The sequence below is a fragment of the Bacillus rossius genome (genome assembly GCF_032445375.1).
Source record: "Bacillus rossius redtenbacheri isolate Brsri chromosome 9 unlocalized genomic scaffold, Brsri_v3 Brsri_v3_scf9_2, whole genome shotgun sequence".
NCBI lineage: Eukaryota > Metazoa > Arthropoda > Insecta > Phasmatodea > Bacillidae > Bacillus > Bacillus rossius.
In genome coordinates this window covers 28,421,127-28,449,045 of record NW_026962013.1, presented here as the reverse complement: position 1 = coordinate 28,449,045, position 27,919 = coordinate 28,421,127, and the positions used below count along the sequence as shown (strand labels likewise).

The 27,919-nt window shown below is 37.3% G+C and overlaps 1 protein-coding gene across 3 annotated transcripts in view; it reads right to left on the bottom strand.

The window, feature by feature from the left end:
• Positions 1-27,919, bottom strand: part of LOC134543000 (protein spaetzle 3) — a 169,946-nt gene that overhangs the window by 133,646 nt on the left and 8,381 nt on the right. The gene's annotated exons all lie outside the window — the stretch shown is intronic.

Genomic DNA, 27,919 nt, shown 5'->3' with positions numbered 1-27,919 from the left:
TAAAAAAAATTGATTCACAATCTTAAATAGCTCTACTACTGATATCAATTGAAAATAAAATTAAACTTGCTATACTTTTAACGGGAAATATTATTTAAAAGACATCCGGAACAATAAATTTACTCGGGTAAATTTGACTAGTCATACCATAAAGATAATTACTTTGCTAACTTAGCAAGTTTTTTGATAATATGACTAATTATAGCAAACCGTTTGTTTAGTTATCAAAGAAGTTTTTTTACATTATGAATAGTCAAAGTTAGGCCTAACCGATTAAAAATTGTTGCTGCATAACTCTTGGAAGGTATTCCCCCCCCCCCCTCAAAGTACAAAATGATTAATTTTAAGTTGAATTATTATCATTAATTATTTATGCTTGCGTAGAAAAAAAATTTAGTCACTGTATCTAATAATTTGGTGCAGGGTTGGTATTTAAAAACTTTTGAAACGTGCCTGTATTTCGGAAACTACGACAGGTTTTGAATTTTTTTATTGTGTTGTTATTTACTGGCCCATCTACTATTCTTGGCTTGACGTTGGTCTATGGGACATTGTGTATTGTGATGTATTTATCGACTCTACGACTTGTTTAAATCCCCAAACCATCACTGCCTAAAAGTAAGAACCTAGAAACCTAGGCGCTCATGGCCTGAGTCACTAACTACTCTGAGGCCAAGTCCATGGAAATGATGTGCCGGACGTTTCGGCATTGTTTGTTGCAGCCATCCTCGAGGTCACGAGTAACAAATTCACGGCCTGGTGTTCTGGCACAGATATATGTACATATATCTGCACCACTAACTGTCATAATCAATTACTAATATATACTCTTCTGTTCCAAAACATCGCAAATCGATTGGATTTTAATTGGCCACGAAAACACATTATTTAACTGAACATAATAAATTTGCTCCCAGATTAAATTTTATGTTTGCCACTTATGTAAGGTTACTAAAGGGCTTAATATAAAAAATAACATTGAAATTAACATTGAAAAGGTTTAGGGGAAAAAATGGGCTGTGATTGGTATTGGTCTCTATGGCAAGCCGTGATTGGAGGATGTTCTGGAAAATCAGGATGCACATGCTTTGTGGGCAGGTTCCGATTTATAACCGGGTCAACGGGGCATTTTTCCAGAGCGCCAGTTTGTGAGAGGCAAAAACAAACGATAAATACAATTTGATGGACGTAAAAATAATTGTTTAACGCAAGGTAATGGTTTGGTTTTCAAAAATCCATATCAAGGGGAAATTTTTTTAGTTTATGCTAACTATTACAGTGCGCTTACAAATATAAGACCTTTAAACAAATTTTTTATAAACAGATTTAAAACTCGTTTGACAATGAACCTGCAATAACTATTTATTAAATTTGAATAAGAAAAAAAATACAACCTATGTTTAGTATTTAGCTGCATAATGTGCTGTTTTAAAAGAGAAAATAAATAAGATTGAGTTCATAAAATTGTATGATGTTTGGCGGGAACTGGAAAGGGGGCAGCTAAAGATTATCTTTTATCTGCCTGGAATCGAAGCTTGTTTGTAGGTGCAGCTAGCTTGACTGTGGCTGACTCTTGGATGGTGACTGTTCAAGATTATGACGGAACAAAGAATTACATATATGACTTAATCTGTAGGCAACTTCTCTGTTAATATTATTGGAATCCACCCAAAAACTGAAAAGTAGTATGTGTTTGAGTAATGCAGACAGATTTCCATCTTTTGTTTAACATTATTCGCTTACATCACTTCAACCGTTATAAATGTGTTAAAAAATAATGAATATGCAATGGAAAATTTATCCAACCATGCATTGTTTCAAATCAGGTGATTTATGTATTTGTTTAAAAATTTTTAAAATATGTATATATATTTAATACACTAAGACCTGAGAAAATCACTTTATTAATTGAAAACCATTGCACGTTTAAATAGCAATTTATTTGGGCCATAGGTAGTTTTGACCTTCTCCCCCCACCAAAAAAAAAACACGAAACCAATAATAAATCACCGAAATTCATATGATACAACCATATGCAACCTCTAGTATGCGAGTGAACGAATCCGTGAATTGCTAGCGTAATTACAGGTTAATTTTTTTTAGGTAATTAAAAAAAACGTTGTGTGGGTTTTAATTCCAGTGTGTTGGCAAACCGCGGTGCATAAGCTTAATGGGTGGCAGATATGCCAAAAGAATCATCTTTTGGCAATGAACCTAAGTCCGGAAACAAAGCCCCCGGAAAGGTAGGTACATGCGCTAAACAGTAGCGCGCAAATTTGAATTTGGCGGGCTTCATCGCGCGATCGCAGCGCCACGGGTTCAGATCCTCGGCGGGAGGCAGGTGGCGAGTCGGGCGCAGACTCTTCTCTGACATCGAACACCCCACTCCCGATTTTCTGCACTTTTCGTTTTTTGATGTGACAACGTCTAATAAATCGATGAACGCCGGCTGCACGCATGAAAAAGGATGACTCATTGTCCCGTTACTCATATTGTCCCGTTACGCTCATTGTCCGCTTGCGCCGCATCTATCGCTCTTCCACTCGATTGGAACAACCATCGATTTGACTTTTTCGAGGCACATTAAACTTGAAACACTCCCATTCGTTTCCTACTTTTCCTATCATTGTCCTATTCTTAACAGAATAACACAGATTGGAAGAAGTTAAATAGCAAACATGTATAAAAGTTATAGTTAAAATAATCTATTCGTTAAAGTAATAAACATATTTGAATTAATGAGTGCAAATAAAAGTAAATTTATCAATAAAATTGTAGATTTCATTTAACTCTTTCTTTGTATCCATACAAAATAGTGATAATTCAATAAAAATGATTCAATTTTATTAATAAAAGTATGCAATATTTTCATATATGTTTTGTTATAACGTTGTCACGTTAAACCATCGTCCGTTAACCGACTTTACAGACAACCAATTTTTTTTTGTGAGCGTGGAACTTTTCGTTTAGCTCTTTCCCGCGTTTGATGCCTCTAACCACCCTTACCGGCTGTCCAGAAGTTTCACTTGAATCGGGAGAAGCGAACGAAAGGTCATCACGAGAACACACCGTGATAAAAAAATTTGTGAGCGAATCCTTCAGTACCCGCCAGAGATGTGTAACATCTAACCTCGGTAACCAGCAAATCCATGTGTTCTCGTGTCGCGAATACACTCACAATACGAAACTCGGACACTAAAATTTAAAGTAGAATTCTCAAAAAAAAAAGTTCCCGAGCGTGATAAACATTGCGAAAAAATTGTGTTTTCAACTACATTTCTTGACGCGTATCACGCGAACAGTAGTTTTCGCACCCGCCGCTAGAATTCGCTGCCGGAGCAGCTACATCGACTATCAAATAACTCCACTTGCAGAGCGAAAGGTTAAACTACGTACCGAAACGGCTCCGATAATAGCGAAAAAAAAAAAATTTGAAGAAATACTGAACCCCGGCTTTGAACCTGATTTTTCGACAAGGAATTTCACTTCAATTCTGCCCAATAAACAGTCACTACTACGAAGTTTCCCTTCGGCATTTGTGAAATTTGGTTTCGTGGATTCCAACACAGGTGGCAGGCACCGTGGTTAAAAATTACTGCTCCACGGGACTTCCGTTTCCATTCACGAAATAATTACTCCCACCAAAGCCGTTTACCGAGAGCTAAGACCGTTAAGTACACATCGAAAAGATTAAAAAAAAAATTGGTTGTCTGTAAAGTCGGTTTACGGACGATAGTTTAACGTGACAACGTCATAACAAAACACTGATGAAATGATTGCATACTTTTATGAATAAAATTGAATCTTTTTTATTGAATTATCACAATTTTTTATGGATACAAGGAAGGAGTGAAACTAAATCTCCAATTTAATTGATAAATTTACTTTTATTTGCACTCATTAATTCAAATATGTTTATTACTTTAACGAAGAGATTATTTTAACCATAACTTTTATACATGTTTGCTATTTAACTTCTTCCAATCTGTGTTATTCTGTTAAGGATAGGACGATGATAGGAAAAGTAGGAAACGAATGGGAGTGTTTCAAGTTTAATGTGCCTCGAAAAAGTCAAATCGATGGTTGTTCCAATCGAGTGGAAGAGAGATGGATGCGGCGCAAGCGTACAATGAGCGTAACGGGACACTTTTTTTTTGCGTGCAGCTGGCGTTCATCGATTTATTAGACGTTGTCACGTCAAAAAAAAAAGTGGAGTTAAAGTTTACGACGCGAGAAGACGACGCCCGTAGCTTCCGGCGCGGGTCCGCCGAAGGAGAACCTGTGGGTGGAAGTCTTGCCCCTTCCCCCCCCCCAACCCTTCTTTCACCAACACACGTCTCTTCTTCCTCCCCCCTCTCTCCCCCCTTTCTCACTCCCTCCTCCCGGAGTCTGCCCGGAGAGAATGTCACTTGCCCCGGCACGTCCTAGACTTCTCTGACCTTCCGGTGTAAGGCAGAAGTTATCGGGACAGGTTCATGGAGAAGGGGGAGGAGGGGAGATGCAGTCGCGCCCTTGTGCCAGTTTACGCGTTGGGCGTCTTCGCCGCAAAACCTTCCCGCGACGAGCGGCCTGGAGCAGGTAGCGAAATGAAAGACAAGTCCCTTTCCAATTTTAATCAACTGCAAAGTTCAGTCATTAACCTAGCTCAGCACATATCTTTTTAAATTATTATTTTTTGTAAACATTTTACATGCGCTTATGTATCCGTTCAAGTTCCTTATTTTTTTTTTTACTTTAAACCCGGTTAATCTTGTAGACTTTTTGTGTGGCCTAAGTTTAACAAAATTAAAAAAATAATAATATATAAAGTTTTTAATTTTTTTTTTGCACAATTATCTGGCGAAAATGGATTTTTAATATTTTTGTGCAGCATGGATAAGGAAAACCAGATCTAATACGTAACTGAAATATAGGTATTTTGCTTTAAAGGCCGTGCTGGTGGCTATTGCGTGGGATGTTTTTTTTAAAGAAAAAAATGTATTTAATTTTTTCTAGCCTTTTAAAACCATAACAATTCTGATGAATTAAAAAAGCCAGACTAAATTCAAAATTTTTTTTGTGAAATAAACTAAACAATAAAATATAGCAACCAGTTAAATAGACTTTAAAACCTAAAAACTTCCAGTTTTGTATTATATTTAGTTCTCCTTATCCCTACTGCACAAAAACGTTTTAAAAAATACATCTTTGCCAGCTAATCAAACAAAAATATGCGTTGTATATATATATATATATATATATATATATAATTTTAATTTTTTGAAAGTTCAGCCACTCAAAAAGTCGGCACTTTTGACCGCGTGGAAGGTACCTAAAAATAAATTTAATGACCAGAATCACGACACACGCCCTTTTCGCTTGTTAAAGGCGAGGTAATTCGAGACTGTAAACGCAAAACGGCCACAGATATTGGGAAAGGAAATGGCCATGGCCTATCGTAGGACAACTATCTCAGATTTTGCTCGGAGTGGTTTCGGGGGGATAGCAAATCGATGGAATACCACACATCAAGATCGTGGGAGCCGTTTCACGGTTTCGATTTTTCAAGCGCAAGCTGGCCCCCACAATTTGGAAAGGGTGGAGTTTTGAATCCAGGGGGGGGGGGGTAGGAGGCGGACCCCCAATACATCACGGTATTTACACCCATGTTTGCCAGTTATCCTGAATTTGTTTATTACATGTTTTCTAAATCCTGATACCAGTCAAAATTTCATCACGAAATTTTTCTTAATGGCGTCAAATGTATGTAGACTAAAAATGTATTGTGTCCCTACAGTATGATGAACGCTGCGCTGTATCTGCATTTCAATGTTAACTAAGGGTTGTCAAAAAAAATTGTAATACCAGGATTATACCGTATTTTTGAAGTTGTCATAATTTACTTTTATAACTACCAATTAAAATAAAATTAAAGGATAGTTGTACCATTATAAAGTTTTTTTTTAAAAAAAATACTTATGCGTGGTGAAAATTCCGCGATGTTCACGAAAGCAATATGTACAGAATGAATCACGCGGGTCCGCCATATATTCGAGATTTCTGAGACTCCCCATTAGACGGCAGCTCTGTGGTGGTTACACATTCGCGTTCCAGTCGACTTCCGTCCCGTTCACGAAATTACTCGCGCCAAATGCCGTGTAACCGAGAGCTAAGATATTACACGTCAAAAAAAGAAAAAAATTGGTTTTCTGTAAAGTCGGTTTACGGACGATAGTTTAACGTGACAACGTCATAACAAAAATTTATGAAATAATTGCATACTTTTATGAATAAAATTGAATCATTTTTATTGAATTATCACTACTTTTTATGGATACAAAGGAGTGAAATGAAATCTACAATTTAATTGATAAATTTACTTTTATTTGCACTCATTAATTCAAATATGTTTATTACTTTAACGAAGAGATTATTTCAACTATAACTTTTATACATGTTTGCTATTTAACTTCTTCCAATCTGTGTTATTCTGTTAAGGATAGGACGATGATAGGAAAAATAGGAAACGAATGGGAGTTTTTCAAGTTTAATGTGCCTCGGAAAAAGTCAAATCGATGGTTGTTCCAATCGAGTGGAAGAGAGAGAGAGATGCGGCGCAAGCGTACAATGAGCGTAACGGGACAATGTGCGTAGCGAGACAGTGAGTCATCCTTTTTCGTGCGAGCAGCCGGCGTTCATCTATTTATTAGACTCTGTCACGTCAGAAAAAGCAATGACAAGGAAAGTGAAGTAAACTACTCTTGAGTGTGGCAACACGTCACGAGCGCGCGTGCAGTGGGATGGGGAGGGGGGTAAAGCGGCGACAGGAGACGGAACAGTCCTGGTGTGCCTCGTGGTGCATATCTCCCCGACTCTTCGGGACGCTCTGTCTGGGGCGCCGTGGGAAAAAAAACTCGATCCTTCTCCCGCGCGCTGCCCTAAAGGTCGCCAGTTTGCATGCAAATGCTCGCGGAACTGGTTTTGCGTCGGCTGAATGGTTGGATCCCGAGCGCCTTTTCGGCAATTTCGCGCCGGTTAGATCGCGTGATGCAGCCCTGAGAACAAGCCGGCCCCCATTAGGAGCGGTTTCTTGTTTTACAAAATCGATTTTCATTAAAAAAAACAGTAAAGTCAAAGCAATTTCATGTACTTTTTCTTCTTCTAATATTGTTTATATATATATATATATATATATATATATATATATAATCATTATGTCTATCACGTCTGAACATTCACGTTCACCAAACATCCAATTTTGTTAAAAAAAAAAAAAAGGGGCAATTTCGGATCCGTGCCGTAGATTTTTCGTGAAAACGTCGGGATAAAAACACAAATGTTTCGTAGCAATATGTAATTTGATTATCTGTATGTTTTAAATACGATGGTTTACACAAGAGTAGTTTATCGCATGTAGCAAGGGTCTGCGGTAGCTAAAGCATAGCGCCTCGTTGTGCACAAGATCAACACGGCTGCAAGCACAATGACGTCACAGGAAAAACAAACACTGCGCGAAAAAGCACGTACAGACACGATCTCTCAGTTGTGGGTTCAATCAATGTTGACACATTAATTAGTGTCGTAGTTATTAGCGTTTTTGAAATCTGACGGTGTCAAGCGGTTAGACTAAAACTAAAACTAAAACTAAACATAAACACACAAAACATGCCTACATCACAGTTAACGTAAATATCTTTTACAAATAATTGGAAGTGTTTTATTAGTAATATCTATACTATCTATACTAATATTATAAAGCTGAAGAGTTTGTTTATTTGTTTGAACGCGCTAATCTCAGGAACCACTGGTCCGATTTGAAAAATTTTTTCAGTGTTGGATAGTACATTTATCGAGGAAGGCTATAGGCAATATTATATTATCAATAACATTAGGGATCCTTACTAAAAGTCCAATTTAGAATCAAATGCGTTGGAGGGGGTTAGATACAACATGCAGTACACGTACGAAGTGTGTGTTGACAATGCCGCAGGCGCTAGAAGTTTATTACCTATTGCCTATTAACATTGTTGCCACGCACTAGACGCCTTATCATTCTTAATTTTCCCATACAAGCAAAAAACACCCGTGTGATATTAACAACGAAGCAATCAGTACACTCATATAGAATACATAGAGATAGTATGAGGTATATATGTAGATATAAAGAGATAAATACAGATAGAGAGATACATAGATATATAGGACTATAGATGTAGATAGAGATAAATATATATAGAGACATAGATAGATTATTTGTATATGTGTAACTACTTCAAAAATATTACAAAACAAAACTGAATGAGGCATTGCAATGCATGCCGAGCATTAGCTAGATAATGGAATCTTTTCAATATTAGTAATCCCTTATTTTTCAGTTTTTTTTTTCTATATTGCTTTATAGAGTCGAGATTACATACAGACCAAGTAAATAGCTATAAACTGGCAGAACAACGTCTGTCGGGATCTGAAAGTGTTATAAATTATTTTGCACACTTGACATTCAAATTAATAAGACAATTACTAACTACATCTGATCTCTAAACAGTTCCCCTTCACCCTGTGTTCAGCCCGGGCAACGCTGGGTACTGCAGCTAGTAGGTACATAAACTGATATACTATTCACCGTTTCCGTGTCTATAAACGAAACTATTTCCTTTAAAGTATTTCCAACATCCATGGAATATATATTAATACAAATAAATACACTCACGCATATAAATACACGTTTATAAGCGAATTAAATTTTGACAATACCTTCAAGATAATTAATTACAATTTCGAGGAGTTCTCATTATATATTACCAATGATTTTACGCTGATAATCAAATAAAAAATAATAATTCACATATTAGGGGTTATTCGTGTTGAGTTTTGGTGTTGAAAGTAGAGAAATTTTACGAACTGACAATTTGTGATTTGTCTAAAGCTTTTGATCTTGTTAATCATAAAATATTTCTTGAAAAACTTAATCATTAGGGTATCGGAGGCAAAAGCGCTTGAGCTAATGAATTCATATTTGCACAACCGTGAACAGAGAGTGGAAATTAAATCATACAATAAAATAGTGTTCTCAGACTGGAAAGTCATTAAACATGGAGTCCCTCAAGGTAATAACCTAGGACCTCTATTGTTCTTAGTATATATTAATGACCTGCCTTTAAACATCCCACAAGCCAGCAGAGTGCTATTTGCTGATGACACCTCAATACTAGTGAATGGTAAAAATGTAGACATCGTATCCAAAGCATATTTAATCCTTGGCCAACTAAATCACTGGTTGGAAGCAAATAAACTTGTACTAAATACATTTAAAACAAATTGTATAAATTTTAGGAACAGACATAATCCAGTAGAAGAAAAGTTTGAATTATAGGTTAACAGTAATATCATAACTAGAACATCAAATTTTAAATTCCTTGGTGTGAACTTAGATGAACAACTAAAGTATAAAGACCATATTAACTCTTTCGCTAACAGTCTAAGTGTATCCTCTTATGTACTAAGAAGACTGGCAGACGTAGTTAGTATTGAAACATTAAAAACTGTCTACTAAGCTCACTTCCACTCTATAATGACATATAATATAGAAATCTGGGGAAACTCAGTGGGAATTAAAACAATTCTAAAATTACAAAAAGAGCTATTCGTATAGTGACACATGACAAAATGTCAGCTCACTGTAAACAAAATTTCAGAAAACTTAAAATCTTAACAGTTATAAACGAGTATATACTAAGAATACTCTTATTCATACATAAGGAGAAACGCTATTTAAAAAAAATCTAGATATTCATTTATACAACACAAGAAACTCCAATAAATTGAGGATAACAGTTCACAATACCGGTCAGTATGAAAAGGGCACAAAAAATTACATAGGCATAAAAATGTACAACTTATTGCCACAAAATTTCACAAATATAACCGATTTATCTATATTGAAAAGAACAATCAATCAAGTACTGTTAGAACATCCTTCCTACTCTCTGATAGAATTCTTTGACCTAATAACAGATAAGAAAACTAATCTCTGGTAAATCTTATTTAAATCCATCACAAAACGAGGAGAAAAATATTGAGTTTTGTTAACTAACTCTTCGCTCTGAGCCTTAGACTTGAGTTTATACAATTTCTTAAGTACCCATGTTTTTTTTCCTTCTCTCTTTCTTACTTTTGAAATGTAAAAATACTCTGTAATATGTAGTCTTTGTGGTTGTACAGTATGTTTGTATATATGTATATATTTGTATTAATTGACTTGTTCTATATCCCGGAGTCCTTACCTCCATATGGGATTTACAGATCAAAAAACTGAATAAATAAATAAATAAATACACTTAAAACATCTTGCTAAACTTGAAGACAATATTATATTATAAAAATGAATTTTTGTGTGTTCGCCTTCTATACGCCAGGCATCGTTCACCCCATTGAGATTAAACTTTGTACACTTGACCTTCGAAAAACGGAGAAGGTCTTTGTCTAAGTGATATTTCAATAAAACAAAATCTTAAAGCATAATTTAATTATTTTTGGTAAAATCTCGCCATTCCATCGAAAGTATGCGGGCTATTAAATGTCGTTCACTCGGCACGATACAGATCGTACGCATTGCATGCAATGAGTGAGCAAACTCTATACAGTAATCAACTTAACCAAATATGAATACGCTGCAGATAAATATTATAAGATTGAAAACGTCTGTGAAAGAAACTTTACACATCACCAACTTTGTAATTCTGTTAAATAAGTAACCGATAATATCCTAACAAATAATGGTATTAAACTTCAAAATACATCGTGTTATACTGGAAAAGAAGTTTATGGGCAATATATTACATTGGAAAAATAAAAATAACGTATATCTTATTATTGACGTGTCGGGCGGGAAATATTTGTAATGATAATTACCGTACTGTCTAGGTGAGATTCTGATAAAACCAATCCTTGAAAGTAGAATCTATTTATTCTAGATAAAATTTCGTTATTGCATTGATAACTCATTGTTCATTCGATCTCTATGAAATTTTGCACTCCTGACCTTTGAAACCATGGAGGTATTTGTCTATGAAATGGTTGTCTGTTCTGAAGTACCTGATTAGTAGCTGTAAGCTGTATAAAGGCTAATATGTTATAAATTTGTTTAATAGTTTGAAAAGAACTCACTAGGAAGAATCGTAAACACGCCATCTGTAGTGAATTAGCTAAAGAAACAAAATGCCAACATATCTGCAAGACATTAGGGTTCGACTACATTATAAACAAAAATTGTTTTTTCCATGCAGAAGCAAAGAGGTCGTTCTCATTTTGACTTCAAGTATTAAAATGGCAAAGATTGTATACACCAACTCTCTTACTTCTTACCTCCATGTTTAAAACACGAGGAAGATCACTGTTCAGGTAAGATTTCGATAATACTCACCCTTAAAGCAAAAATTACGGTGGCGCGCGAGTAGTATCGAATAATTACCAGTAAGAAGTACTTTATGTCAGTTCCCCTTTTCTATGGTCCGAATATGGTGGCGTACGAGTCTAGATAGATAGATAAAGAGATATAGATATAGAGAAAGCGAGAGAAAGAAAGCGAGGCAGTGTGTGACGGAGTTAGGGAGGGATAGAGATAGTGAGAGTAATAGAGAAATACAGTATGATGGAGAGAGATATAGATATACAGAGAGGTATAGAACTATATATACATATATATAGTTATATAGATTAAAATAAATATATACATAAAGGAGATATATAAAGAGATAAAAATAAAGGGTTTGAGATATAGAGCATTATAAAGTTATATTTATCTAGAGATGTATATATATATAAATAAATATATAGAGATATAGACAGATACGGATATAAAGTGAGGTATAGGGATATATAGATAGTGAGATAAAGAGATATTAAGAGATACATAGAGTTACAGAGAGATAGAGAGAGCTGTGTATGTGTGTACAAACTTAAAAAAATTAAGAAAAATAATTTACAACAAAGAGGCATTGCAACGCATGCCGGTCATTAGCAAGTATTAAATATTTTAATGGGAAATTTCTTCACGAAAAACATTATATTTACAAATAATAAAACCATATATGAATAATTTTTATCAATTATTTAAACTAGCTAATACACCGCACTGTTACTATTGATATGAAAACAAGTAAGCTTACTTTTAGAAACTAAACATAGGAGTAAATATAGGTATATTAACATAGCTAAACTTACTATTGATCCTGTCTCTCTTTGTTATAAACGTCTAAAAGTTCCAGTATTTAGGCTATTTAAACTAGGTCGAGCACACTTCTTGCTTATTGACTACTAGCTGCCCGACCCGGCTTCGCACGGCTATACTAATGGAAAAAAATTAAGCCACATCTCCCATTTACGGTAATGGTAAATAAAAAAAATTCATTGAAAATTTATTACAATGCTGTATAATGTACCGGAGAGAAAATGAATAGCACCGATGGTTTCCCGACTCGTGCACGCAACGTACAACTGATGTACCCGTACTTCACTACGGCAGGCTACAGGCAGATCACTCTTGCGCCGCTCATTATACATGCCCCTCCTTGTGGGTACGCCACTGCCGCGCGATGCCCGTTGCCATGGAGACGCAGAAGGCATGAACAATGCAAAATCCTGTTCTCATGCAGACAAAGTACCCACTGTTGCCTGGTTTTAAACACCCATGGGATCTAATTTTCGGAAAATGTCATCCTGCGTAACATAAGGAACATTACTGTGAAGTTTCATGTCTGTAAAATATATATACTTGAAAAAAAGGGCAATAAAAAACAAATTAAACACAGAGAGAGGAAAAAAAACAATTGTTTAGGTTTGCGATTTAAAGTGATAAAGTATTTAAATACTAATTGAACTCTTATGAGGGTACTGATTGCTTCGTTGTTAATATCACACGGGTGTTTTTTACTTGTATGGGAAAATTAAGAATGATAAGGCATCTAGTGCGTGGCAACAATGTTAATAGGCAATAGGAAATAAACTTCTAGCGCCTGCGGCATTGTCAACACACACTTCGTACGTGTACTGCATGTTGTATCTAACCACCACCAACGCATTTGATTCTAAATTGGACTTTTAGTAAGGATCCCTAATGTTATTGATACTATAATATAGCCTATAGCCTTCCTCGATAAATGTACTATCCAACACTAAAGGAATTTTTAAAATCGGACCAGTGGTTCCTGAGATTAGCGCGTTCAAACAAACAAACAAACACACTCTTCAGCTTTATAATATTAGTATAGATTTGTAACTTCAACTTAGAGGGAATAAAACCATTTGGGCTCAGTGAAATCTGAGGCGATTTTGGTTTCTTTATAATGATTCATTGTATTTATATTTTTGTATGTTAATAGAAAATGTTTATGAATTTTTTTTAAATATATGTTTGTATTTCGATAGTTTCGATTTCGATAGTTATTAGCCTCAGAAAAAACCCATACACATTGCTGTCACTACTGCACATAAATTGCATGACAAGTCACTCACTTTCAAATGTAGGGTTTGGGAAGGAGTTATTTATAATTTTAAACGGCGAGAAAGGGCCTCAAGGAAGATTGAAGTATTTAAGGGTCCCGCCTACCTGGGCACAAGCGGTGTGCAGAACTTCAGAAAAATAACGCGATTTGCAAACTGCTCAATATATACGAGTAATGTCCGTTTACGAAAAGTATTTTAAGAATGAGCCGAGGGTAAACAGTAATACGGTTTCCGTATTTCGTTTTGAAACTATAGCTATTTCTAGCGGGAGCGAAAAATCATTTTCAGGCGTGAAACATCCGGTACAGATTCTTGAAAGCGCTCAAGGGACTTGTATTAACACCTTCCTTTATCTTCATTTCTCCGCCGTAAAACTAAGCGGTTACCATTCAAACGTCACAGTTGTCCTGCGCACGACGGGAAGACTGCGCGCCGGGCCAAAGCCTTGCGCTTAGAGGCGACACCGCGCTGGAAGCACCAGCCAGCGTCGCACTTATCGTCCCGCCTCGCCAACACAGATACACCCCTGACTGGGCGGGCAAACAAGTCGGTAGCTGGTCACGTGGCCGATAATCGCCGGGAAGCGTCGTAAAGTTTCTGGCGGGACGGGCGAGCGTGTTCCGCATACGAGGAGCCATTAATGATCACCGTCTTCCCCGGTCTCGACCTGATAGGTCTGAACGTCGCACCGACGCATGGGAGAACACGAAGTCTCTCCCGGGAGGGTGTGGGACTTTCGCAGGGCTGGCTGCGGGCCTTGACACGGAAACATTACTCTCGGCGCGCATAATGCGCTCGCTCGCCCGCGAGAGAGAGAGAGCGTGACGCAACCCGACCCCCGACGGGCCGCGCGTACGGGACGTCGTTACCACAACGCCGAACGTACAATAACGCCGAAATACCATAACGCCGAATGCCAAATTGATCGCAACGCCGACAGCTAGAAAACTGCTGTGTACCACAACGCCGAAATACAGTAACGCCGAAAAATGTTGCTGCGGGGAGGTGATTGGGGGGGGGGGGGGTGTGCCACAGGAGCAAAATGAAAAAAAAAACTGAATGAATTTGTGTGCTAACCTTACCTAACCTAACCTTTGTGGTAGTCCTGCAATGACATTTTTCTTGGTTAGTGTATTTCGGCGTTGTGGTACACCGCAGTTTTATAACTGTCGGCGTTGTAGTCAATTTGGCATTCGGCGTTATGGTATTCGGCGTTATTGTACGTTGGGCGTTGTGGTGCGTCCCCCGCGCGTACAGGCTTCCACTTCGAGCTCCGCCATCTTGCAGTCTCAGCTTGCGATGAAGCTTCCGGGCTTGAATGTTTTTGGTTTGACGCGTCACAGGACTTAGCTTCGGCTACTTTTGTTGAAAGTCTGAAACTTGTGAACAGGTTGTGATAGTTGTAGTCTCCCGCGCGTGAAACAATAAGTTGTTGTTTCCTACCGGCGCTCACGTACTAAGAGCCAGTTAGTGACTACGTGGTTGCAACAAGGCACAGAACGTCTGGGAGATACGATTTATGCCTTGACATGCAAAAACTTCGGATAAATAGTTCGAAATTAAATTATAGCAAAAACATTGAAAAATTCCAAGATGGTGGGGACCAATCCCCTTAAAGGCTCTCTCTCCCCTCCCCATCCCTTTTCCCCAACACACACACGATCAGTCCGAAATGTCAGTTCGAACCTATCAGTCGGAACTCCCATGTGTTAGACTGATCAGTCGGAACTCCCGTGTGTTGGACTGATCAGTCGGAACTCCCGTGTGTTGGACTGATCAGTCGGAACTCCCGTGTGTTGGACTGATCAGTCGGAACTCCCGTGTGTTGGACTGATCAGTCGGAACTCCCGTGTGTTGGACTGATCAGTCGGAACTCCCGTGTGTTGGACTGATCAGTCGGAACTCCCGTGTGTTAGACTGATCAGTCGGAACTCCCGTGTGTTGGACTGATCAGTCGGAACTCCCGTGTGTTGGACTGATCAGTCGGAACTCCCGTGTGTTGGATTGATCAGTCGGAACTCCCGTGTGTTGGACTGATCAGTCGGAACTCCCGCGTGTTGTACTGATCAGTCGGAACTCCCGCGTGTTGGACTGATCAGTCGGAACTCCCGTGTGTTGGACTGATCAGTCGGAACTCCCGTGTGTTGGACTGATCAGTCGGAACTCCCGTGTGTTGGACTGATCAGTTGGAACTCCCGTGTGTTGGACTGATCAGTCGGAACTCCCGTGTGTTGGACTGATCAGTCGGAACTCCCGTGTGTTGGACTGATCAGTCGGAACTCCCGTGTGTTGGACTGATCAGTCGGAACTCCCGTGTGTTGGACTGATCAGTCGGAACTCCCGTGTGTTAGACTGATCAGTCGGAACTCCCGTGTGTTGGATTGATCAGTCGGAACTCCCGTGTGTTGGACTGATCAGTCGGAACTCCCGTGTGTTGGATTGATCAGTCGGAACTCCCGTGTGTTGGACTGATCAGTCGGAACTCCCGTGTGTTGGATTGATCAGTCGGAACTCCCGTGTGTTGGACTGATCAGTCGGAACTCCCGTGTGTTGGACTGATCAGTCGGAACTCCCGTGTGTTGGACTGATCAGTCGGAACTCCCGTGTGTTAAACTGATCAGTCGGAACTCCCGCGTGTTAGACTGATCAGTCGGAACTCCCGCGTGTTAGACAGATCAGTCGGAACTCCCGTGTGTTAGACTGATCAGTCGGAACTGATGAACAGACGAACTTACGGCTTCCCATCAGATCGGACTGCTGGTTCGAGAACACTCAGTCCGAACTGCCGTTTGTGCTGGGAACGGCGTCTCACCAGTACAAACATCCAGTCCAAACAATTAGTTCGTCAGTCCATCAGCTGAGTGCCGTTGGCAGACATCTTTGTTTTTAATACTTAATTGGTTGCTATGTGGTTGGTTCACAATTCCCATCAAACATAGCTAAACGGTTTCTCTTCCTGAATTCCCGTCACAATATCGGCACTCGTTCCAACAGCAACTTGGCTTTGTTTGATTCCTTTGCATCACTCCAGGGCAATGTTCCAAATCCTTCTCTGTAGCTGCTGCGCGTGCTTGGAATGCACTCGGAGAGCCAGCACGGCAACACGTTTCACGTACAGCCAACAGCAGGCCTGTTAAAATATATTTTTAAAAAATTCTCGTATCTTGAAACGGGGAACGACTGTGATCCAGCTACGTGTGTGTGGTTGGCGTAAACATTTTACAAGATAAGTAAATATGTATAATATAAAGGATTAAATAATAAATAGTTTTTAGTTTTTTTTAAAATTAATTCTGTGTAGTTTACGTAAGTTTTATTTTTGTAAATTATAGTTTTTGTTCTTGTTTTATTTAATTGGTTTTTAATTTGGTATTTATATTGTGTAATTTTTCTCTATAAAATGGGACTACCATTCAGGAGCACATATTGAAAAAAAATTAATTTAATATAGGTACATTTTCTCCCGTTTTTTAAAGTGGTATCTATTTTCTTAGCTTAGTAACTTTTTTAAGAGATCAATTCTTTGTTTTACTAATTAATATTCATTTTTATTTGTTAAAGTAATTTATTCTTATTATTATTTTTAATCTGTGTTTAAGTGTAAGTGTAAGATGTCCACGCCTTAACTTTGCCACATGTAAAAACAAGACAAATAAATAAATTATTTGCTTTACCCTTTTGCTAACTAAAAGTGCAACTACAACTGCAACATCCAAAGTTTCTTCCAATTTCTACGATCAAACGATACATCCAACAGCAACGTCACTCAGTAGACTGGTTGATGGTGTGTGCTTCAGTTCAGTCCACCGGGACTGATCGTGTGTGTGTGTGTGTGTGTGTGTGTGTGTGTGTGCGGGGGGGGGGTGGCTTAAAGGGCGAGAGACAATAACCGACAGACGCTGTGTTGGTTTCAACAGTATTTTTTTTTAAATTTATTTGAATGCTGGAATCACAATGGCGTGGATGGCGTGATGCGATGGACACGAATATTTTTTCAGTCAGGTGAGGAAAACTTTAAAATTGGTCTTTGGTCGCGCTAAAAGATGACATGGATTGAAGTAGGTGCAAATCATCATAAGAAGCCTCATATTTGGGGCCTATTTTTACCAATCGCAATTACAAAATACATAAAAACTAATCTTTAGCTACCAGTGCAGAATAGCTTGACGGTTGCATAGTAGTTGAAAATCATTCACTCCCATTGTAACATTTTTATTATTGATGTATAACGTCTTAACTCTCGGTAAACGGCATTTGGTGGGAGTAATTTCGTGAATGCGACGAAGTTACGGAACGGAAATGTGTAACCACGGTGCTGCCATGTTCTTAGAGACAAAGAAAAACATAATATTAACTGTTTATTGAATTTTAATCACAGATGGGCAGTATCTGTTACAATTCCTTGTCAAAAATCACGTAAAAATTCAGAGTTTAGTATTTTTTTTTTCAAATCGTCTTTGCTTTTATCTGAGCAGTTTCATTACATAGTTTAACCTTCCAATCTGCAAATCGAATGATTTAATACTCAACATAGCTGCGCCGGCAGCGAATTGTAGTGGCTTGAGTATAATTATTAAGCTCGGCATTCTTTTTAAGAATTCTACGTAAAAATTTGCAACATTAACAACATGAGAACACATGAATTTGCTCGTTCCCGAGGCTAGGTGTCGCACATCGCTGGCGAGCGGAGGAGGAATCGCTTACATTTTTATGTATAATTTCTCCTCGCGGGAATGTTTTCTTGGAATTTCAGTTTCCCCGCTGACGCATTCGAGCGTCACGCCGATTTGCCAAAGGGCGAATTTGCATGCGAATCCGGGCCCGAAGGTCGACCTTACGGCTGACACACCAGCGCAGAACGCGGAGGTCAAGTGCCCGGACCTCGGTTCACGGAGACCACGGTGCTTGGGACTGTCAGGAGATGTCATACTGTGACGTGCAGTTGATGCCACCTTTTTACTTCATCAACGCCACGTTGTGAAGCCCAAAAACACTGCGCAAATAATTTTTGACCATGCCTGGTTATGGTTAGTATGTATGAATTTGAATTTTTGTCGTTAAACCGCAAAAATACATAGTAATTTTTTTTGACGTGACAACGTCTAATAAATCGATGAACGCCGGCTGCACGCACGAAAAAGTGTCCCGTTACGCGCATTGTCCCGTTACTCTGTGTCCAGTTACTCTCATTGTACGCTTGCGCCGCATCTATCTCTCTTCCACTTGATTGGAACAACCATCGATTTGACTTTTTCGAGGCACATTAAACTTGAAACACTCCCATTCGTTTCCTACTTTTCCTATCATCGTCCTATCCTTAACAGAATAACACAGATTGGAAGAAGTTAAATAGCAAACATGTATAAAAGTTATAGTTAAAATAATCTCTTCGTTAAAGTAATAAACATATTTGAATTAATGAGTGCAAATAAAAGTAAATTTATCAATTAAATTGTAGATTTCATTTCACTCCTTCTTTGTATCCATACAAAATAGTGATAATTCAATAAAAATGATTCAATTTTATTCATAAAAGTATGCAATCATTTCATCAATGTTTTGTTATGAAATTGTCACGTTAAACTATCGTCCGTAAACCGACTTTACAGACAACCAATTTTTTTTGTTGTGTAAACAATTATCTCCTTGGTATAAGGTATTTGTTGGAGTATTTTCGTGAAAATGGAACGTAAGTCGATGAACGGGAATGTGTCACAAAGATAGTGGACCCACGTGTACCAACATAAACTCGTATATAGTCACTTTTGTTTAACTTTAGGGGACACACAAACTTATTGTTGTGCTAAATAAAACTTTATAATAGTGAAACCACCCTCGAATATATTTGGTAAACCGAAATAGTCATGGCTTGTTTAACTCGCTATATTAGTTTGCCATTTTCTTGCCGCGGCTGTTAATTATGGTATTGTCCTTTAATTTTTTTCCGATAGGTTAATCGTTATTGTTGTTTAGTCACCAATTAGTGCCACTTATTCATTGTAGCAGTTGGCTGATTTTTCCCTTAACAGTTCACGTATTTATTTTTATAAAAATTATGCTTCTTAATTTTTACATGAATGTCACTTGTGTGATTTTTGTTCTTAGCCTCTCAAATGTTAACCTCTAATGTAAATTTTTCGTTCAAAAGGATTACTGAAGTGTGATGTTTCACTTTTAGCACCCGTGGCTTTTTTTTCCACTACACGAAGCTTTGAAAAATGTGTAAAAAAGACACACTATTAGCGAGTTAAAAAACCGTAGTTTTGAAACCAATTTAATCTAAATTAACTGTTGCATTTATATTGACTTTTTTTCTATTACTTTTTAAGACTCAAGATATCTCAACAAACCTTTTTTAATCCACCAACATTAAGTAAGTCAGCAGCGAACATGAAGTATAAAAACTAGTGATGGGTCAAAACCCAATTTTCTCGAATCCGAAACTCGAATTCGAATTCCAGAACCCCTCGAATCCGAATCTAGACGTTAATTGTCAAAAAAAAAAAAAACTACAATAAAAATATATTAATTATGGTGGTGAAACATGGTACCCTTTAAAATGGTTGTTTCACGAACTCAGTTTCCAAAATAAATACCTACATTTTGTATTTTTATTTAAGATATTATAATTACATGCTAAGAGTACATTATGTTGGGAAATGGTAACAGGATAGGTATGCAACAAAAAATTGACCTATAATCTTCAGAGATTATCAGTGTTAATTTTTTAATTTACTCTATTTCATTTAATATTTTGTTCGAATCGTTTTCCCTCGAATATTGAATCCTTCGATTCGATGGTGATTTGAGGATTGATTGGCCCATCCCTAATAAAAACAACCTATAAGTAGAGACCTGAAAAATTAGCGGGTTCAATGACCTGTAGGATGAACTCCATAGCTCTACGTACACTCGGTCAAATGTCACCCACTCATTGGTTGTTGTCTTGTGAGACGTCCCAACGTAGCAGCCTGTGATTCCATAAAGCTTTGGTTGGGTGTTTCTCATTGGCCCAGAATCATCCACGTGAGTTGTGAACCAATAGCAGAGGCAGCACTGAGGTATAACTATTTGTATGTTAGCCTTAAGAGCGTGCATCAGATGGAGTTAAACTTTCTAATACAGTCATCCAGGATTCGGAAGATTACTACTATACTTTTACACGTTTAGCATTTCTGTTGACGCATTAAAAGAATTTAAATGTTGGTGAACATTTTAAATGCATAACATTTTGAAAATATCAATTGAAAGTTGCTTTAAAAGCATACTGTAATTGCCATTTTTAGCCATTTTCAAACGACGTTGTAGCCAAGAAATATAGGCACATCTCCATTCTGTTTTAATAGGCAAAAACTGTATTTCTTCGCCAGAAACTTTGTCGCTTTGTCCCCCATTGTCACCGCGACAAATCTCGAGTAATCTTCCTAAACCGAAGGCACTGCATGCGTTTATAGCATACTGCTGGGCGCGCCGGACTGCCGTGTATGTGTGAGAATGGAACAAGAGATACTCGCGGTTCCTATCTTGGAATGCGAAGAAGCGTCAAAGAGGAGACGAAGATAGATTTCTACCTGACCCGGCGCGCCGCGGCATTGCTGCGTAAGCTCAGATTACCAGGAAGTATTACCACCCTCGTAAATAACCAAAAGAAAATTTTTTTTGTTGTAAATTTGTAAATGTACTATTTTCCTAACTCTGATCATTTAATGTGTTTTAAAGGATAACTATATAAGAAAATAAGCTTAATTAAGTTGTAAGTAAGTTTATTCAAAGTTAATTGCGATTTTGAATGCATTAATAAGCCGCACGATGACTGGTTGTTAGACTGTAAGGTATAACTAAGTGTCTAAATTTTGGCTGTTAGGGTGTACAGAGAGTTTCAATCCTCCAATGAATACATAAAAATGTGTTTAGATGTAGCACCAAGACTTGGTGACCAAGTACTAAACAGCTATATCGTATTTGTTAGCACTTCGAAAATTCTAATTCATAGATAGTGTTGATGATTTTGGTGGTTGCTACCAGTGTAAAAAAAAATTAAGTACTTAATTATTTATATCAATTACATCATATTTCTGCACGAATTAATTATTTTGAACTGATTTTTGCTACAAGTTGACGCTTCATTTTCAACGAATATCCAAAAACTTATTCCACAAAGTATTTTTTTGTAAAACCATTTCTAGAGTTCAACAGTTTAATGGTAAACGATAGTTTTACCATTATAACTAAATTTATGTTATTTATTTTAAAGGTCCTCTGATTCATAATGGTTCGTGTCAAAATAATTATATAACTATCTAAATTAATTATAGGTTAAACCCGACATTCGTTTTTATGAATTTTATTGTCAATGTAATTAAATTGATTATAACTAAATTTGCTACTTGATTATAGATATAGAGTTGATTTATTCAACCTGTGAAGTTAACTCGCCAATACATATTTTTTTTTGATTGCTTGAATTGATACATTTTGCTTAAAACTTCACACCATTAAAGTATTTTATAGTCTGAAGTTAATTTGAAACCAACAATTGAGAAGGTCATTTGCAATAAAACCTGTGTTCATAAATTAGTTCAATTGCAATTATGTAACTTTTAAGTTACAGACAATATTTAAATTTTAACTGGACAAATATGTGAACAATAACTTTTACATTCAAATTCTGGAACACATTATTCCTTATTATTTTTTTTGTACTTTGTAGGACTGTATCAACTTTAAATGTACACTACTGTATCTTATTTATGTTCACGTCGTTTGTTATATTGTGTATATGTTGTATATGTGATTGTGTTACTGTATCTTGACCAGTGTTCTTTGCCGTGTGTTCTTGTTAGCCTACATTGATAAAAATAAAACCACTGTAACTTATGTACTGGTACTTAATCATGCAATTATGTAAATTAAAATTGTTTTCATAGGATAAAATGTCTGTGCTATACAACAGAAAACCAAGAACAATCTCTGTGTTGCTGTAGTTTATGTAATTTTTGTTTTTCATTGTCCTTCTGTTGGTGATCGTTGTGGAAGTAACTGAGAAATCGAGGTCGAGGTAACTCACAGGAATGACTATCGCTCGTTACTAACACACTAATTACATAATGTATAAAAATTGTGTGCGTGGGTGCCACGCGTATTACAAGTGACATTTAGTTCCGTACTAAATGCCATTTTGTTTACGAAATGCGAACTGTGTTGCTATCAACACTACGTATTTTTTATTTGTACTTGTGGCTGAAATTGGGTATTACTAATTTATATATGAGAAACAAAATTGTTTGTTTGAAACGCAAAAAATTTGGTTCTTTTTTGAAAGAAGTAAATACATCAATGTTATTTTATACACTAAGACTGTATTATGTACGGTGATTATAATTTATTAAAATTGTGATCCATATATACTTAATCGTATAAAATGTGAACTAAGCTACTACGGAGATTGAAAAAAGAACTGTTGGCGACTTCAGCGTGTATCTTAGAGTGAAAACTACGAACTTATAATTGTCCTGCGAAATATCTTGCTTCGACTATTATGCTGGACCACGAACTTCAGGACGAGGGATAACTAAATCAAGAACCCCATAATTCAAATTTCATAATACCTTGAAGAACCTGGGTATACATGATGATAGTCAAACTCCGAATTTAGAGTTGATGTCTAAGGATCTACTGGTTATTTCTACTGCTACCTACCAACAAACGCCGTGACAATGAAGACATTTATGGAGTGTCATGACTATATGTTATGGTTGGACGAATAACACCACGATATCCTTTGACTTATGTTTGGAACTACAGAAGGATTAAAGTGGTATGGAGTTACTGTTAATTGACAGTGTAAATATGTATGTGAAGTGCTTTGAAATATTAGTAGGTAATCCAAACGACGTGTTGATCTGTAGATTTATTCCTGATTAATTAATGTAACATCAATATTATAATATTCAATTTGCTGCACCAATTATTGTGAAGTAATTTTCCATAACTATCATCAATTTAGAAAAGTTTATCGTAAAGTGCTTTACCATAACTGACAAGCCTGTACCAGCTATATTTTGTTTTATTTAACTTTGAGTTCTCTATAATTGATTATGCTAGTCTAGAGTTGGTTTGTATTATCCCAGATAAAGCAAATTAAATGAATTTAAACTAATTTGGAATGTTAATATCTCCGACTTTGATTTTACATTGTTTCTCATAGAGGAAACTGAACCTTGTAATTTGGCGACACGTACTTCATGTTAAATTCAGTGTCACATCCAGAGATTAGAGAAATATACAGATGGAGAATGTCTGACTTTTGACGAGGGGGTTTAGATTATCGTATTTTGTCCGTAGTATTTAAAGATCATCAAAAAAAATTGGTTGTCTGTAAAGTCGGGTTACGTACGATAGTTTAACGTGACGTCATAACAAAACATTGATGAAATGATTGCATACTTTATGAATAAAATTGAATCATTTTTATTGAATTATCACTATTTTGCATGGATACAAAATGAAATCTACAATTTAATTGATAAATTTACTTTTATTTGCACTCATTAATTCAAATATTTTTATTACTTTAACGAACAGATTATTTTAACTATAACTTTTTGAATGAAAGTGATTGTTTAATTGGAATGTTCAATTGGCTCCATAAAATAGTATATTCCCTTGCACGTCGGTTAGGCGGTTCAACTTGATATTAAAATTTCTAAATATTTTTAAAATTCTCTTTTATGTTTCTTTTTGTTTATTGCTCTTTATTTTGGAAAAATGAAAAAAAAAACCAAAAAAATTAATTAATAAAAAATAGTTTAGTTAAAGTACTAAATTTAAAAGCTACTTTTGAAAAGCCCGCCTTAACCTATTTAATATAATAGTAGATTCATAGGCCAAACGAGTGGAAGATAGATGCGGCACAAGCGTAGAATGAACGTAACGGGACAATGAGTCATGCTTTTTCGTGCGTGCAGCCGGCGTTCATCGATTTATTAGACGTTGTTACGTCAAAAAATTAATTAATAAAAAAAATTGGTTGTCTGTAAAGTCGGTTTTCGGACGATAGTTTAACGTGACGTCATAACAAAACATTGATGAAATGATTGCATACTTTATGAATAAAATTTAATCATTTTTATTTTAATATTAAAAGAATAAATACTTGAAATTATACTAGTAATCAGATTTTTAAAATGCAAGAATAATTAACCTTTATTGCCGAAATTGTTGTTATAAGCATTGAAAACCACATTAACTTTTTTCACTTTATAAACAGTCGACGAAACAGTTCACCTGTAGATTACTTGTAATTAATTTTAAAAACTGGCGTTTAGCTATAAAGTTTAAATATAATTATGAACAAGTTTTCATATTAATAAACTGTAATCAAATATCTACCAATTATATGAATCACTATAATTTTTTAGTCAATTGTTACATAGCCTATTATTACTGCACTGGCCGACAGCGTAACGGAACACAGTGTAACGGAACAAAGAGCGTAACGGGACACAGCGTAACGGAACAATGAGCGCAACGGGACACTTTTTTTGTGCGTGCAGCCGGAGTTCTTCGATGTATTAGACGTCACGTCAAAAATAGTTTAGTTAAAGTACTAAATTTAAAAGCTAATGATTAATTAATTAATAAAAAAATAGTTTAGTTAAAGTACTAAATTTAAAAGCTACTTTTGAAAAGCCCGCCTTAACCTATTTAATATAATAGTAGATTCATAGGCCAATCTAGTGGAAGAGAGATAGATGCGGCGCAAAGGTACAATGAGCGTAACGGGATAATGAGTCATCCTTTTTCGTGCGTGCAGCCGGCGTTCATAGATTTATTAGACGTTGTTACGTCAAAAATTAATATTTGCACTTATAGAAATTACTAACTAATTTGGAAAATTTTCTATCATAGTTCCTAGTTTCCCATTACAACTATTCGAAATGTATTCAAGTTAAAGTGCGGTATGTATTATAACACCATTTTTACTTTTGTGATTATAATATATTAATATGAAACAAGACTAAATAGGATGAGTGAATCGTTGGAGTGTACATATATACGTATGCGTAGCACTGTGGCTGTGGCTTGCAACTGTTATTGTGCGTCCGTGGCCTTGGGAAGGGTTTATCTTGACAAGGGGCCCGCAAGGTGGGGGGAAGAAAGGTAACACCTCCCGAATGGTGTGGAGAAGACAGTACGAGAGCGATAACCGACACTTTTTTTGTCTCCTCCTTTTGCTCTCTTCGCGGTCACACACACACACACCCAAATGCAGATGCCAGGCGCGAGCTGAGAACTTGCTGCTCTGATGAACGCTCTTAAGCGAAATGAATTCGCGAAATTTTCCGGTCTCTACCTATAACTAACACGTTCCTTAAAACACGTACCTAACTTTAGAACTGTCACAAGTTGGAACCTCATTACCTAGGACACAGACAGTTCTGTCTTGTGTGTGTTTTGTCGGTCGTGTGGTGTCCCGAGAACTCGTGGAGGGGGGGGGGGGGATATGGGTTGGGCAAGGTGGTTCGACGTGAGAAGGGGAAGGAAGGAATTGCCGGCACGTAGTTAGAGCCGGAGCCGTTCAAAGCGCCTTGCCTCCTCGACAATGCCACCTCCAAGGCCCGGGATAAACAGACCCCCCTTCCCCTCCACCAGCCCTGCCGCACCTAGCAGACGAGGGGACCGCACCGGCGGCTCCCGACAGTCAACATTCCTCCCGCGCCGGCCGCGGCGACGGCAGCTCTTGTCACCGGTGCGACGGCCCAAGGTCGTGTCGCCTCGTCAGCCGCGCCGCTGGTGCGAGTCCCTCGCGGAAGCAATTAGCGGTGCTGCCCACACGGGCCGACCCCTCCCCCCCCCCCCTCCCTCTCCAAGAGTCCAGTGTTGCCAGCAGTGGCGTAGCCAGGATTTGTGTATGGGGGGGTGTTAAGAAGCGTGGGGTCCGGGGGTCCTCCCCCGGGAAAAATTTGGATTTTAAGGTGTAAAATAGTGCTATTGTAGCAGTTTTCGGTACTTAAATTTAAATATTCTAATGGTAAAATTTTTATTAATTTTAATATTAAATTTGTTTGAGTGATGAATAAGAAATTAATTAAATATTTGGTGCTAAGGGGGGGGGGGTGGAACCCCTAAACCCGCCCCCCCCCCCCCCGTCTACGCCCCTGGTTGCCAGGCGTACACGTATTCTAAATACTGTGTCTGTACCCGGTACCAGAGAAAATCCGCTCTGTACCCGAATTTAGGAAAACGAAAAAAAAAAAATTAATAGTCAAAAAATATCGAACAATGTTCACTCCGAATAAAAAACCAATTTCTCCCCCCCCCCCCTCCCCCCCAACTGAAGGCGACGGGGGAAAACCAGTCTTTGCCCTGGCAGTAACGCACTGACAAACATCCAACTTTTTTTTTTTCTTTTTTTTAATAGTCTCGGCTACGCTTTATTCCTATGGATCTCTGGAAAACCACAGGATCGAGTGTTTCAGCTAGTGTCAAGTAAAACAGCAGGGCGGTAGACATCAGGATCAGGGATCTCTCTCATTGAAAACAGTCTCGGCTGTTCAACTATTAAAGCACAACACAAAATTTAATTCGCCAGGTTTATATTACGGGTAATATTTCCAATGGGTAAATTTTTCACAAAACTTTAACCTGAAAATAGGTATAATTTTTCACATGTTGCTGGAATAGTAGAAATTCAACGTTTACATTTTAAAAATCCTACTCACGGGCCATAGGAGTAAAGCCAATTTTGTATTTAAACTATAGAAAATTAATGTCACGCTATTATGAGATTTAACAGGACAGTACAGATGATATTTTTGTATTAAAGAAGATTTTCTTTTGATATGTTTTTATTTTATTTACGTGAATGACACCCGAAAATAAGAACTTCGCGTACCCGAAAGTACACGGATTTACAGGTGAGTGCATCCGAATTGTGTGTGCTATGGCTGCCAACACTGCCCGAGTTGGATGCCCGGACAATCCACGATCCTACATCTCTTAATTCTATTTTTATGCGTAACGTCTTGAACTCTTGGTATACAAAAGTCGAATGAAACGGAAATGTGTAACCACGGTGCTGCCATCTGTGGCGGATGTCGCGAACCAAAAGTTCTAAAAGACAAAAAAAAACTTTAACGAATTTTAACAATTTGGGCAGCATTTAAAAAATTCCCCTGGTCGAAAATCAAGTCCAAAACCGGGGTTTGGTAATTTTTTCAAGTCTTTTATTTTTCGCTTTTATCGGAGCCGTTTTATTACACAATTAATAATTTCGCTCTGCAAATGGAATGAATGATTCGATAGTCGACGTAGCCACTCCGGAAGCGAATTCTAGCGGCGGTTGCGGAAACTACGTGTGATACGCGTCCAGAATTGTAGTTGAAATACAATTTGCACGCGTGTATATATATAATGTAAAACACTCAGAATTTTT